Source organism: Ovis aries, chromosome 15 (assembly GCF_016772045.2).
Source record: "Ovis aries strain OAR_USU_Benz2616 breed Rambouillet chromosome 15, ARS-UI_Ramb_v3.0, whole genome shotgun sequence".
Taxonomy (NCBI): Eukaryota; Metazoa; Chordata; class Mammalia; order Artiodactyla; family Bovidae; genus Ovis; species Ovis aries.
Genome location: NC_056068.1, coordinates 34,939,584 through 34,954,819, shown reverse-complemented (window position 1 = coordinate 34,954,819; position 15,236 = coordinate 34,939,584). Strand labels below are relative to the sequence as shown.

Sequence of the window (15,236 nt, the reverse complement as noted above, 5' to 3'; positions counted from 1 at the left end):
GTAACAGGTTGGAGGCTTGTAGAGGTGGAGGGGCAGAAAAGATCTGCTCTTCTCTAACAGTTTACATACATCATTTGAACCCTTATAGTAAGTTCACTATTATGATCCCAGGTTGCAGATAGAGAAACTGATATCAGTATTTTATCCAACATTAATATATGGGCTATGGACTTACTATGCGCCAAGCACCCCTTTGCTTTACAAATATGAGCGCATTTAATCCTCACACATTTATGAAGTGGGAACTATTATTGCCTCCATGTTATAAATAAGGAAGCTATGCTATTGACAGAGGTTAAATCACTTGGCAGAGGACACCCAACTAATAAAGATAGAATCGGGTTTTTAATTTAGGCAGGGTTGGGACCTAGTTTTGACTCCAAAGCCTTGTTTTCTTCCTTGAACAGTGCAGTAGTGTGTTCTTCCATCCTCCTCCCCAACAGGAGATTTTCCATTAGTGCCAAAGCCCCAAGTTTGGAGTTTTACCTATTAAATAAAGTAACATTTCCTTATAAGTCCCTCAGCCCATAGTTCCAGGGTTCATGATTAACGTTCTTATTTTTCTCCACCACAAAAACATCTTTACTGGTATAGATGCTGTTGCCTGCTTTACAGGCACATGACATACTGAAAAATCTTCCTTAGTGATCTCTCCTAATCCTGAATCTTGCTGTTTCATCTGTTTGCCCTGTCTTCCTATTTTCTTCTTCCTTCACCCCAGAATATTGCTGAGAATATTGCTCACATCTCAGTTACCCAGATATGGTTCTTTCTCTTTCCATTGTGTTGTTGGACTAATCCAATTTCTTATTTTCCATTGGGTTACTAGATAATAATAATAAATAATATTTATCTTGATAATAGTGTAGAAAATTACCAGCTCTTTCAGGGCTTCCCCTTAAAGGGTTTATCTCAAATGTTAGGGCTTAGATCAAGCACAGTGTGTTTGGCCCTGTGGTAGATAATGGGTAATAAAAATGCGGAAGATACTTCCTGCTTTTGATGTATTTACAATTTAGTATTTTCCACAGAGATGGGAGGTGGCTTGTCTCCTAATCTAACACTAACATTGGTTACTAATGATATATTAATATTACCAATACCCTCATATTAGTATTTATATTTTTCAGATAGAGATTTAGTGTTCCTACACCATAACTTCTTGAACATCCTTTCTTACTCTAGTGCTTTCATTCTTCAATCTCTCCATCAGAACTATGATTATTTTCCTTACATTCGCCTCTGCTATTAAACCTTCAGTGGAGGCAGTCACAACATACTAGGACTTTCATGACAGTAAGGGAGATAGTTTGAGATTTTAAGAAAAGGGACAAGCACTTCCTCCTGAACCTTAAAAAAAGCTGAATTTTTACGCACTGTTCTTCGTGTACAGATGAGAGTTGTGTAAGAGTAGAGATCGTTGGTCTTGGAATCTAGAGAGCTGAATTACAGTCCTGGCTCAGCCACTAAAATGAGAAGTACTAACATTTATTGAGCACTTACTATGTGCCTGTCACTTTTCTATTTACTTATGCTGTAAAGAGGAGGATACTATTATTATTCTCATTTTACAGACAAGGAAAGTGAGGCACAGAGCGCTTAAGCGAGTCAAGGAATTGGTTTCTTGTGGGCAGTTGGGCTCCAAATAGGTGATTTAGCTACTATCCTGCATTATTTCCTGATAAAAAGCAGCTAATATTACTAACATATGCAGCAGGTTCTATACTGGTTTTCTGGAATCTTATCTAATCTTCACTAACAACTCTGAGATGAACACCATTTTCACAAGCCAGAAAATACCTTCAGAGAAAGATGCCATTACTTAGCAGACTCAATCGAAACCAGCCTGGAGGCTCCAAAAGTTTCTCTAATCCTCGAGCCACGAGTATCTTTGAGGGTCAGTTTCCCCATCTTTAAAATGATGGATGTGGAGCAGATGTCTCAGTTCAATAAGAAGGAGGGTGTGGAGAAAAGAAAGATACCGCAGGCGGGTGTGAGAGAAGGTGAAACAAAAAGCAATCAAGCCCCAGTGGCCCACGGCATAACAAAACCGGGGTAGGTGAGGTTACAAATACGGGTAAGATTCCCGCCAAGGAGGAGGCCGGGGTATTAGACCCAAAGAAGGCCTGCGGGCGAAAATCGCCTGACCGCCTGACCAGTCTGGGAGCTGCCAGCGCGCACCGGCGGCCGAGGGCGAGGAGACACCTGTTTTTTGGTCCTGGTCCCGGGTAAGCACCTCACCCACCCAAATCCTGCTCCACAGGATTCTCCATGAAAGCCCGAGAAGGAAGGGGCGCGGCTTCCTAGTCCGCGCCGCAGAGCGCCACGTCCCTCTTGGCTCACCCTCCCCGAGGCTCCTACGCCTTAGAGCTCCACACCGCCCGCCTCCTAGCCCTCCGGCGCAGCCTGGTCTCCTCCCTAGCCAATCGGCGCCTTCCACTCTCCCAGTGGGACCAATCAGCGGCTGCCGGGGACTCGGGCTGTCGCCATGGCAGCAAGGAGGCGGGAGCGCGCCGTGGGTAGAAGTACAGAGCAGAGCCGGCGGCTGGGGGCTTTAGAGGCCAGCCTGTTCCCTGCAAGCGTTCAGCAGGCGGAGCCTCGCTCTTGGAGACCCGGCTTCGTAAAGCTGGCGGCCTCGAGGTGGGTGAGGATCGGGAGGCTGGAGCGGGTCCTGAGATAAAGCTCAGTTCGCCTGCCTTGCCCCAGCAGTGAGGATGGTGGGAGCTCCACTATGGACGGGCACCGTGGGGAGTAGGTTCCAGCTCTAGCTGGAGGCGCCGGGTCCCTTTCTCCGTTCCACCCGCTGCAGGGCACTGGTGCTTTCTTTGGGGTCTATCAAGGGGCAGGCTTTTGGCGAAGAGCAGGCGAGGGGCGGTAAGTGCAGGACCGAGTCCCGGGGTGGTCTCCAGCCTGGCCTTGGCAGGGCGATGGGCGAGGGGGGTGCTCACTGGTGAACAGGGTACACCTACCACTTCCAAGCTGATGCTTACCACATCCCGCGACGCCGAGCTGAGCTAGGCCGGTGAATCCTGCTCTTCTGCCGGTTCTGTTAAGCTGGCAGCCGCTGACATCAGGAAAGGAGAAAGTTCGTGCCAGTGGTGGTATTGTTTTCCCTAAGCGACAAATCTTTAGATCTCACTTTCTTGTTGCACCTGCTAAATGGTAACCGAGTGACTAAACGTTTGTTTAGTTTATTGTTGTGGATAGTTCTGGGCAGTGGTTTTGGATGACAGTTATTTTTATAAAGTTAAGCAAGAGAGGAAATATGAACTTGAACCATTGAACCATTCTTGTTTCTTGGAGACATAAACCTCTTGAAAGTCTCAAAGTGTCTACTAAACTCCTAAACTGGATAGTGTCCATTTACACAATTGAATAAGAATGCTGCCATCTAAGCCTTTTATTAAAGCTATTAAATCCATGGGTGAATATGAACACCAAACTATGTATTAACTTTGGTTAGAAAAGGGAGGAGGAGGGAGAAGAGAGGTTAAATGCAGTTATATCTGATTGTCAATTTTGTTTGAAGGAAATTGTGGACTTTCCTTATAAGAACTGAATTGATGAGATGATTGCTTTAAGGAATGCATGAAAAGTAACATGATTAATGGTATAATAGATTTGGATCAGGTAGCTTATAGTATTTTTTTTTTTAACAGCCTACTTAAATTACTTGTTTCTTAAGATCCTCCCTCATAAATTTGGTTGAATAGTGTGAGGCAGTCTCCAGATTCTTACATCTTGTCCCTCATAGATAGTGCCTTGGATTCGTTCAGGTTTAAGCCAAGTTGTATTTCTTGTTTTATAAAATTTGAAAACTAAGTTCAACAAATGTTGAACAAACAGATATTTCAACAATTCTTCCTCAGTAGAGTCCAAAGTTTAAGAAAAAACATGGAAATTTAGAATTAGAAATGAAATATCAAATAATATCCCTCATGTTATTAAGGTGAACACAGGAACTTCTGTTTCTCATCTTGGTCTTGAAACTCCCCATGATCTGCTCCAGCTTTCCAAGATGAGTGAAAAATTCGTTTGTCTCCTTGTAGTTATCCATGTTGTTCTCCATCTATTCTAGTTTTATCTGTTTTGCAAGGGTGGAGTCCATGTTGTATTTACATTTCCCGAGGTATTTATTGTTTATACCACACATTTTGTATATACCTTTTCAGTATGCTTTTTGCCAAGTTGGTTTGTGCTCTGTAAATACCAGTTAAAATGACTTGCACAATTAAGACAATAAAGGTACGCTTCAAAACAGTGGTAATTGATTATGGGCACTAATATAGAGTATCAGTAGCATGCTCAATACCGGTGTCTTTTTATTTTGGGACATATTATATACCTCCTAGACATACCAACGGAGAAGGCAGTGGCACCCCACTTCAGTACTCTTGCCTGGAAAATCCCATGGACGGAGGAGCCTGGTGGGCTGCAGTCCATGGAGTCGCGAAGAGTCGGACACGACTGAGCGACTTCACTTTCACTTTTCACTTTCATGCATTGGAGAAGGAAATGGCAACCCACTGCAGTGTCCTTGCCTGGAGAATCCCAGGGACGGGGGAGCCTGGTGGGCTGCTGTCTATGGGGTCGCACAGAGTTGGACACGACTGAAGCGACTTAGCAGCAGCAGCAGCAGCAGCAGCAGCAGCAGCAGCAGACATACCAAACTAATTTTTGTGTTATTTAGAATACACACTTTCTAAGCGTTTTCCACTTTCTAAGGACTGTTTGGGTGACTGAAGTGTGCGAAATACCCTTTTAAGTATTGGATAGCTGGAGGAATCAAGTGTAAGATTTAAAAATGTATCAAAAATAATTCTTACAGTAAATAATCCTCTAAGTATTGTGAGTAATTGAGTTGACTATATTTGACATGATAGATGATTAACTTTTTAAAAAATAATTGAAGGTCTAAAATGGGGAAACTGTTATGCTTAAGACATGCAGTTAGTTTATAGACTTTAAAAAACAGGCTTCTAACAATTTAAAATAATTTATTCAAGCAAAGACCTTGATAACTTTAATGACTAATCTAAATTTTCTAAAATCACCACAATCTGGTAAAAAGTGTATTTCATTAGAATTAATTCTAAAGGCCAGATTCCAATCCTGGCTCTGCCGGGTGATCTTGGCCAAGTCAGTTAACTTCCCTGTGCCTTAAACCTTTTATAAAAGTAGGATCTGAACCAAACCACTTCTAAGATCATTTCTGGTTCCAGCATGCTCTGATTTTAAAAATCTAAAGCAACCTAATGAAAAATTAAATAGCAGCTGCATTTCTTTTATTTTTTGGCAGAACTTTTTGACATACTGTATTTTAGTTATCTGAAGTACAGTTCAGTTCAGTTCAGTCGCTCAGTCGTGTCTGACTCTGCCACCTTGTAGACTGTAGCACACCAGGCCTCCCTGTCCATCACCAACTCCTGGAGTTTACTCAAACTCATGTCCATGAGTCGGTGATGCCATCCAACCATCTCATCCTCTGTTGTCCCCTTCTCCTCCCACCTTCAGTCCTTCCCACCATCAGGGTCTTTTCAAATGAGTCAGCTCTTCGCATCAGGTGGCCAAAGTATTGGAGTTTCAGCTTCAGCATCAGTCCTTCCAATGAACACTCAGAACTGATCTCCTTTAGGATGGACTGGTTGGATCTCCTTGCAGTCCAAGGAACTCTCAAGAGTCTCCTCCAACACCACAGTTGAAAAGCATCAATTCTTTGGTACTCAGCTTTCTTTACAGTCCAATTCTCACATCCATACATGACCACTGGAAAAACCATAGCCTTGATGAGATGGACCTTTGTTGGCAAAGTAATGTCTGTGCTTTTTAATATGCTGTCTAGGTTGGTCATAACTTTTCTTCCAAGGAGTAAGCATCTCAATTTCATGGCTGCAGTCACCATCTGCAGTGATTTTGGAGCCCCCCAAAATAAAGTCAGCTACTGTTTCCACTCTTTCTCCATCTATTTGCCATGAAGTGACGGGACTGGATGCCATGATCTTTGTTTTCTGAATGTTGAACTTTAAGCCAGCTTTTTCAGTCTCCTCTTTCACTTTCAAGAGGCTCTGAAGTACAGTATGTGTAAATAATGAAGACACTATAATTTTTAATAAATTTAAAAATTTTGCTGTTGCTTTTATGTTTATTGAATATACATATGAGCAATGGTATTTGCTCTTCAGAAACTCATTATCAAGCATGCTGTAGGGGTTGGGGAGAGATAAATTAGGAGTTTGAGATTAATATACACACATTATTAATAATAAAACAGATAAGCAGCAAGGACCTGCTGTATATCACAGGGAACTATATTTAATATCTTAATAACCTATAATATAAAATAATCTGAAAAGAATATATATATATGTATACCTGAATCACTTTGTTGTGTACCTGAAAGTAACACAACATTGTAAATTAGTTATACTTCAGTTTTTAAAAAGAGTTGATTTAAAAAAAATTAATACTAAATAGCCATCTGTTAAGATTGAGAAAAAAGGCAAATACTGGTTTTCTTGATTGGTGTCCTTTTCTACAGATACAAGCATCAAAGACACTAAGATCTATACTGATATCTTGATACAGGGAAGGGTTAGAATACAGCTCAGCTGGTCATACATCTGGTATTTTATTCTGAATCTCACTTTCCTATTGACTGTCACTTTCAAATGGAAAAATGGAGTTGAGCAGTAGGCTGCCTTTTGCCCTTTTCACTGCTGCCATGGAGAAATTTAGAAGCCATCTATTTTTCTCCACCCCACTCCTTTTCTCTGTCAGAATTCTGACACTGACAGTAGGTTGAAGCAACCCAAGTTTCCTGACTTGAAGGAAGAAACCTGGGTCTCTTCCCAAAGCTTTATTTTAATGTCAGAGAGGAAGAGATTATATTCTTCTTTTGTGGGTTGTATTTTTTTCATTGACCTGCATCAAGACTTTGGCTGTGGCAATGCTCTAAGGAGAGCGCTAAGGTGGCCTTTCAAAAAAAAAATGACATTTTAAGGTTGTATGTCAAACTAGCTTATTGCTGTTTAAGTTCAATGACTTTGAGTGTTTACAACACTGATTTTTATTATTTAAATATATAGATATTAAATTTTCAAGACAGGAAGGGCATTACTGTTTATGAAGCATTTACTGTTGCCATGTACCGTGCTAGTTCCACTGTATCCATTCTTATTTTCATCCAGTCAAAAGCTTATGAAGAAGTATTAGTCTGATTTTTGGATAGGAAAATCGAGACTCAGAGAGTCAAGTAGCTTGGCAGTAAATGGGAGGGGTTAGGATTCAATCTGCAGTTTATTTTTACCATCTAATAAAAGTCATGTGCCTTTCCAACATAAGTTGCATATGATCACTCTCCTGCTTAGATAATTTTATGTTAACTATAGTACCATGAAAAGAAATAAATATGTGTTCTTAAAATCTGAAGATATTTTATTTCCTTATTTTCTTTATATACTGCTTAGAAATAATTGATTATATTCACTGGTGAGTTTGCAATATAACTGCCTTATATTTTACAGTTGGGTGGTGGGTTTCAAAAAAGAATTTGAGATATTGTGCTTTATTACTGATCTCTGTGTTTAAGGCATAGGCCAAGCTTAATTTTTAAAAGTGGTAATAAGAGTAAAAAAGGATTCTAGGTAAAGATTTTAAGAAAAAAATCCAGTTAAGGATTAAATGGGGAAACTTAGAATGTATATTGAAGTCTCATTGAAGAGGAAAAAGTAAGCTTTTAGTTTGAACTTTTCTTAACTATTTAAAAGAAGAGAAATATGATAAAACCTTGGCATATAAATAAATATCTTTGCTTATTTGGGTCTTTGATTCTATTTGGATAATATATTTCTTTTCCTTCCCCACAGGGGTATGATATAGACTCCTTCCACAGTATAGAAATGTTGGCACCTTTTATTTTCACAGAATTTGACAAATATATACACTATAATGTGCCACTACCACTGTAATAAGCCTAAATTTATGTTTATGTTTATGTTTATTTATTTTTTTATATTTAGAACCTGCAAAGAGTCAGTTTTTAGTGAAAAAGCATTGAGACAGGAGCCAGACCCACCTCTTCACTAATTTGATATTGTGCAAGTCATCTTACCTCTCTGGATCTCAGTTGCCTCATCTGTAAAAGGGAGATAGAAATTCTTTACCTGTTTGAAGGTAAGTGATCAGTTAAGAGGGCTTCCCAGGTGGCTCAGTGGTAAAGAACCCTCCTGCCAATGCAGGAGATGTAAGAGACATGGGTTTGATCTCTAGGTCGGGAAGATCCCCTGGAGGAGGGCATGGCAACCCACTCCAGTATTCTTGCCTGGAAAAATCCCATGGACAGAGGAGCCTGGCAGGCTACAGTCCATAGGGTTGCAAAGAGTCAGACACGACTGAAGCAACTTAGCACACTTGCACGATCAGTTAAGAAAGCAAAAATGAAAACAGACTTAGTGGTGGCTTAAACATAAAATATTTATTTCCTTATGTGAAGTAATTCTTAAAGTAGGCAATCTAGGCTGGTAGCTTCATAAAGTTGCCAGGGACTTAAACTTTTTCCAGTTCTTTGATCTGTTATCCCTAAAATGTGGCCCTGGTCCTCATAGTCCAAAATAGCTGCCAGAGCTGTATCCATCAAAGCAAAGTTCCAGGTAGCAAGACAAAGACAAAGAAAGATGCAACCTCTCCCTTAAAGGAGATTATTCTGAATGAAAGGAGTTATCCTTTGGTTATAATAATAACCAAAAGATTATCCCAAGCCAGGGAAGCAGGGAGATGTAGCTGAATGCATGGTTGCCTTGAATAAAATTGGGCTTTTGTTATTGCAGAGGAAGGGAAGATTTGGATATTGACTGGCAAGTAGAAGTGTTTGCATAATATGAATCTTTTCCTCTTTCATCCCTGAGATCTGTGTGCTGTGATAAGCACTCAAAGAAGCTTCAGTAATTTGTCGTGTCAGAGTTTTAAGTCTGGCCATTATCTCCAGAAGGAAATAACTTTCATCTAACAAATTGTTTTTCTTTTTTTTATGTTTATCCCAGGATTCATTGTAGAAGGCTTTCTGTCTTAATTGGGTATTTGTTCTGGTTATTTAAAAAAAATTACCCATAAATATTCAATAGTAGGTGTTTGTTATATAGCTAACATTTATTGAGCCACTTGCTTAATGCAAAGTACTAAAAAGACAGATAAGTTATCCAAAGAGTATCACATAATAAGTCATCAGTAAGTAAATTTATGTTGAAAATTGTTATCCACCTTAAGATACTTTTAAGTTCAATGTTGTCATGCAAGGAACATTGTTGCCTTTGTTGGTTAAAAGATGTTGTGGTTTTGTGTGTGTGTGTGTTTTTAACCACTCAACTGTTAACTGTCTTGAAATTTCCTTTTACTTAACTGCTCTCCCTTGCCTAATTTACTTAGGTATACCAATATTTTATTTCCTTCTAGAAGTTTATGGATAGAAGTGAAGTGAAGCGAAATCTCTCAGTTGTGTCTGACTCTTTGCGACCCCATGGACTGTCGCCCACCAGGCTCCTCTGTCCATAGAATTCTCCGGGCAAGAGTACTGGAGTGGGTTGCCATTTCTTCCTCCAGAGGATATTCCCGACCCAGGGATTGAACCCAGGTCTCCTGCATTGCAATCAGACACTTTACCCTCTGAGCCACCAGGGAAGCCCAAATATGCCCTATACATGTCACATGAAATGATTCAATTGCCATTTTATCTGTAAAGAAAGTGAATTGAAATAAAATTTTGAGAAAAGGAAACTGAAATTTAGGGACTGGAAATTGGTGAGGGAAGAACTTAAAGATTCAGTCCATCATTTAGGGATATTAGAAAGATTATAAGGAGCATTTAGCATTGTAAGTCAACTCACTGAAAATATCTTATTTGCTGAATACAATTTTAATGCCTTAAAATTTTTTCAGTTAATAGAAAGCATAATGCTATGTGTTGTTTTGTAAGCGGCTTTTTTTCAAATTGCAGTTGTTTACTTAATAGGCTGCCTTCCACATTGGATTGAAAACCCTATGAGGGTAGAGACTGTGTCTATCTCACTTACCTTTGTATCCAGCATAGTATCTGGAATATAGTAGCTACTTAGTAAGTGTTTGTTAAATTAATAAATAACAGATAACAGAGTAAAGAAAACATACTTCAATTCAGTCTTAAATTTAAAAGCAATAGGAGTAAAAGAAGCAGGTTGGAGGGAGAAACCGACAAATGAGGAAGGAAGAGAGACTGTTGAAAGGAAAGCAAGACAAACTAGTTTCAGTTTTCTGTATTCTTCACGCTTCTTACCCACGACCATTCTTGTTAACCACTACCAGGATATTTGTCCCTATAAGCAAAACAGGAAACACACACACACACAGACACATACACACCCCTACCCACTCACACCCACACCCACCCCAGGTAGACTTAATCCAGATAATTACTGGTAAGAATCAGTAGTTGAGAAATGTGCCTTTGTGTATGAATGGGAATTTTATTTTGGTGGAGACAGGGAAGGATAGAGAAGCTTATTTTTAGGACTTGGAAATTGAGGGGAATTATTTTGTATCTACTGAATGTTAGGAGAGGCTTAAGAACTTTGTTTATTTTGTGCTTTTGCTTAAGTCTCTAATGCCTTTGGGATCCATGCTTTCCATGCTGTCTTGAGATCACTTCCTGATTTAGAATTTTACATTATCCTACTTTAGAGTGTTAATTTCAGCCTATCCTGGTTTGGATCAGTCTACTGTGTCAACCTCATTTAGCCCAGTATTTTCTCTTTAGGTCTCAGTTCTTATGGACAAAGAGGTTGATAAAAGAAAGGAGAGGGCCATTCTTACTGATCTGATAGTGGAAGAAAAGTATCAATAAATTAGTTACCCTTTTTCTCCATTGCCTCTCTTTATCACTCATCTCTCCTTCTTTTGTATGGACATTTATATATTACTGGATTCACGAAAATCTGGAAACTTGTCTCTGACACATTTGACATTATCTTGGCATTTAAAGAGATTTTTATAACATTACTTTTATACCTAATGAGCTAGAAAAATGTTCATTTCTTTTATTATGACAACAGTTAACTTTTATTGAGGCCTTATTAAGGAGTAAATGTTTTAATTAGCTTTAGGCTCCAGTAAGTTAATTGTCCTAATTATTTATGAAATAAACACTAAAAGATTCAAAATTAATAGAAGGGAAAAGTATATTTTAAAAATTCTTCATCAATCAAAAACAAAATTTAAATACAGGCAAGAAAGGAAAGGAAATAAATAGTAAAGAGGCAGGGTACATAGAAAGCCCCCCAAAAGGTGGTGTTTCATTGACTCTAAGACTCCATTTGTTGCAGGAAGGAGAACCTCTTGCAGGGCCGGAAAGTGGGCTCTTATCTAGCACTCGGAAATGAATTGCCTGAGGAGACACTTGAGCTGACAAAGCAAGAGATTTTATTGGAAAGGGAGCCCAAGGGGAGAGCAGTAGGGTAAGGGAACCCAGGAGAACTGCTTTGCCACATGGCTCTGAGTCTTGGGTTTTATGGTGATGGGGTTAGTTTCCGGGTTGTCTTTGGCCGGTCATTCTGACTCAGAGTCCTTGGTGACACGCGCATTGCTTAGCCAAGATGGATGCCAGCAAGAAGGATTCTGGGAGGTGGTCGGACACGTGGTATCTCATTTTGACCTTTCCTGAACTCTTCTGATTGGTGGTGGCTTATTAGTTTTGTGTTTGTTACTAGGACCTCCTGTCCTAAAACAGCTCATGCAAATGGTTACTATGGTGCCTGGCCAGGGTGGGCAGTTTCAGTCAGTGTGCTTCCCCTAACACACTGATATTAAGACACACCATTTTATACCATAGAAAATACATATTGCCCATAAAACCGAGTTCTTTATCACTTAGAATTTCATTCTGTGTTTACCGAAAGTGCTTTTCAAGATATATTTAAACATACAGATTTTTCTTACATTGCATTTGCAGATACATTAAGAAATTTAAAGAAGCTAAATAAATCAGTTAAGGTATTTCTAAGACTCTTTCACATTCATAACCTAAGTCTTCTGAAATGCTTCCTTGATTCAGAATTGTGAATGTTTGTGTTTTCCCACATGACATTTTCCTTTCTACTGTGGAGAGTGATGGTGATTTAATTCTAGGAGTTTCTTTAAAACCATTTGCCTGGAATTTTCTTCCAAGCCTCTGACCTTCATTTTGCAAGCTTTGATGCCAGTGCATTCCTGAAGATGATCATCATCTTACAAGCTTTGATGCTGGCGCTTTTCAAAAGATGATGATGGGAAGTTGTCAGATTCATCTTCTTTCCCCAGTCCCTCCATCAGTGGTTTATTTACCAGTGGTTACAGTTTGTCTAGACATGGCATCAGAAATAACATCCAGTTGGGATACCTTTCAGGTAACCTATTCTTCAAATATTCAGGTATGCAGCCTCAGAATGCATCCAGAACTAAATTCACACACTTGAAAGGCTACTAAAGGCTCTTGGACATTCAAGCCAGCTTTAGTTAACCTTCCTTTCCTAGCCATAATCCCTCTTTCACATGTAACATTTTTGGGAAATTCTTTTGTAGTTTAAAATTTAATATGGCAAGAACTTTTGGCCATAGATGCCTATGCCAGTGTTACAGTAATATGCTATTTCCTGTGCAGCTCATTCTTGGAGTATCAGTCTCTTTAGCACTTTTAGCATTACTGTATCCTTTTGAGGCCTGTAAAAGAGCATCAGGATTTTTTCAGCATTTCCTGTTGACTAAATTCATCTTTGTTGTTTTTTCCTCAAAATTACTTGGAAGTTATGTGGCTTCTGTTCATTGTTGGTTGGAAGTCTCTGACAAGTTGACATTTGCCTTAGCGATTCATGAATCCAGCAAATCAGTGTTAATATTCTATATAATTTTTTTTGTTGGAGACATAGTTTCTGCTGCCTTCATTTGCGTTGTTTGGCTGTTTATAAATAATCTTGTTATATCTCAAAATGTAAGGTAGTTTTGTCTATTTGTGGGTATCTTCCTGTCTGTAGTCAGGTGAAACACTTAGATGTTCCTTTACAAGAAAGTGTAAAGTTGCAGTTATTCCTTTAACATCAAATATTTGCTTTGCTAGTATCAACTACTTCATTTCTATGTTTACAAAATAGCTTTTTCTTTCTTTCTTTCTTTTTTTTTTTTGGCCAGAAGGCTTGTGGCATCTTGTTTCCTGAACAGGGATTGACGCTGGGCAGTGAGAGCCCAAAATCCTAACCACTAGGCCACCAGTTGTCGTTGTTGTTCAGTTGCTTAGTCGTGTCCTCTTTGTGAAGGCATGGTCTGCAGCATGCCAGGCTTCCCTGTCCTTCACTATCTCCCAGATTTTGCTCAAACTCATGTCCATTGAATTGGTGATGCCATCCAACCATCTCATCCTCTGTCGTCCCCTTCTTCTCCTGCCTTCAATCTTTTGCACCATCAGGGTCTTTTCCCATGAGCTGACTCTTTGCATCAAGTGACCAAAGAATTGGATCGTCAGCTTTAGCATCAGTCCTTCCAAAGGATATTCAGGACTGATTTCTTTTAGGATTGACTGGTCAAACCAGGCCACCAGGGAACTCCCCCAAATAGCCTTTCATTTTAATGCCAAATCATAATTTAGTCCTTTTGAAGATGTATTAAATGGCAATTAAATTCAATTTGTGAGAGACCAAAAATGCAAAAACTCAGTCTAAAGTAATGGCGGTAGGAATAGCTATAATAAAGTTCATGTCTGTGTTGGCAGTAAAGATTATGTTGCTACTGCCACTTAGTCAACCACTTTTTAATGTTCTATTAACTGAAAAACACTGATTTCTGAGATGTTAAACTGAGGAATTAAGTACATTGTCAGTACTTTGATTAAATATAAACAGAGAAAATATTCTAGTTGGAAAGATTGTTATGCTGAATTTTAAGAAGGCATGTGAGAATGTGTATGTGGGGGTATGTATGTGTATCTATACACTAATCAAAAGAAAACTGGTTTAAAAACTATCAAAATAGACCTTAAGGCAAATTAGGATATAAAGGTCACTCAAGTGTGAAAAAGATTAAATCTACCAGAAACCTAGAAAATCTTGTTTCAGTTCAGTTCAGTCACTCAGTCGTGTCCGACTCTCTGCGACCCCATGAATCGCAGCACGCCAGGCCTCCCTGTCCATTACCAACTCCCAGAGTTCACTGAGACTCACGTCCAATCTTGTTTGTGTACATTTAAAAACACAGCCTCAAAATATTTAAAGGAAAATGGACAGAATTATAAGGAAAAACAGATAAATCCAAAATTATAGTGCAAGATTTTCACTTTTCTAGTAGGATAATAGTCATTTTATCTAGACAAAAGTGATTAAGAATGTAAAAACTGGATAATTATGAAAAGTTATAGAGCTTAGCTAATTTTAAAACGTACATACTTTTATAGTAAATTATGCTTGCAAATTGTAATTGTTCCTTTTTTAATGTTCACATCTCTTTTACAAGCTCAGGTTTTTTGCTCTATTTTTCATTACTTTAAAAAAAGTTGAAGTATGATTCACATATCTTAAAATTCACTCTTTAAAAAGTGTACAATGTCTCACACTCTATCCATAGTGTGAGGCGTTCCTGGCTTTACTTCATTTTTACTATATCTAGACAGGAAATTTTATTGGTAGTTGATTTTTGTGTTCTTTGTATCCCACCACCTAAATCTATTTGATCTACCAAGGTCATTTTCAGCTGGCTGAATAAGCAGTGTTTGGTTTAAAGGCATTTATAAATCATATAGCTTAATCATTTCTTACAATTGGTGTGAATACAAACAATTTTATTAATATTTCTGATAGTGTAGCAGAAAAGATCTACACTTTATTCAATGGAATTAACTAATAATAGACTCTAAGAGTGTAAATAATACTGAGGTCTAGTTGAATTCTCCTTTAAAAAATTCGTTATTTTAAAAAATGAGGAAACAAGTGGGGAAAATTAATTGACCGACCTATGATCACATAGCAAGTGGATAGTGTATACCCCTAAATTTAATTTGCCTTACTCTTCTTAGGTATAACACCTTTTAAAAAAATTAGAGTATAATTGCTTTACAATATTGTGTTAGTTTCTGCTGTACTACAAAGTGGATCAGTTATACGTATACATATATCCCCTCCTTTTTGAGCCTTCTACTTCCTGCTAGTGGTAAATAACCTGCCTGCCAGTGCAGGAGACTTAAGAGATGTGGG

The 15,236-nt window shown here is 38.7% G+C and overlaps 1 protein-coding gene across 4 annotated transcripts in view; it reads left to right on the top strand.

The window, feature by feature from the left end:
- The first annotated feature begins 2,521 nt into the window (after window positions 1-2,521).
- The window catches only part of NUCB2 (nucleobindin 2), a 42,127-nt gene continuing 29,412 nt past the window's right edge, over window positions 2,522-15,236 (top strand). For 2 of the 4 annotated variants that reach the window (XM_012095668.3, XM_060399822.1), the window contains exons 1-2: window positions 2,522-2,640; window positions 8,019-8,172. The gene's annotated coding sequence lies outside the window, so the exon portion shown is untranslated. The remainder of the gene's footprint in view (window positions 2,641-8,018; window positions 8,173-15,236) is intronic. The other 2 variants (XM_042233020.1, XM_060399823.1) reach the window with 1 other exon arrangement.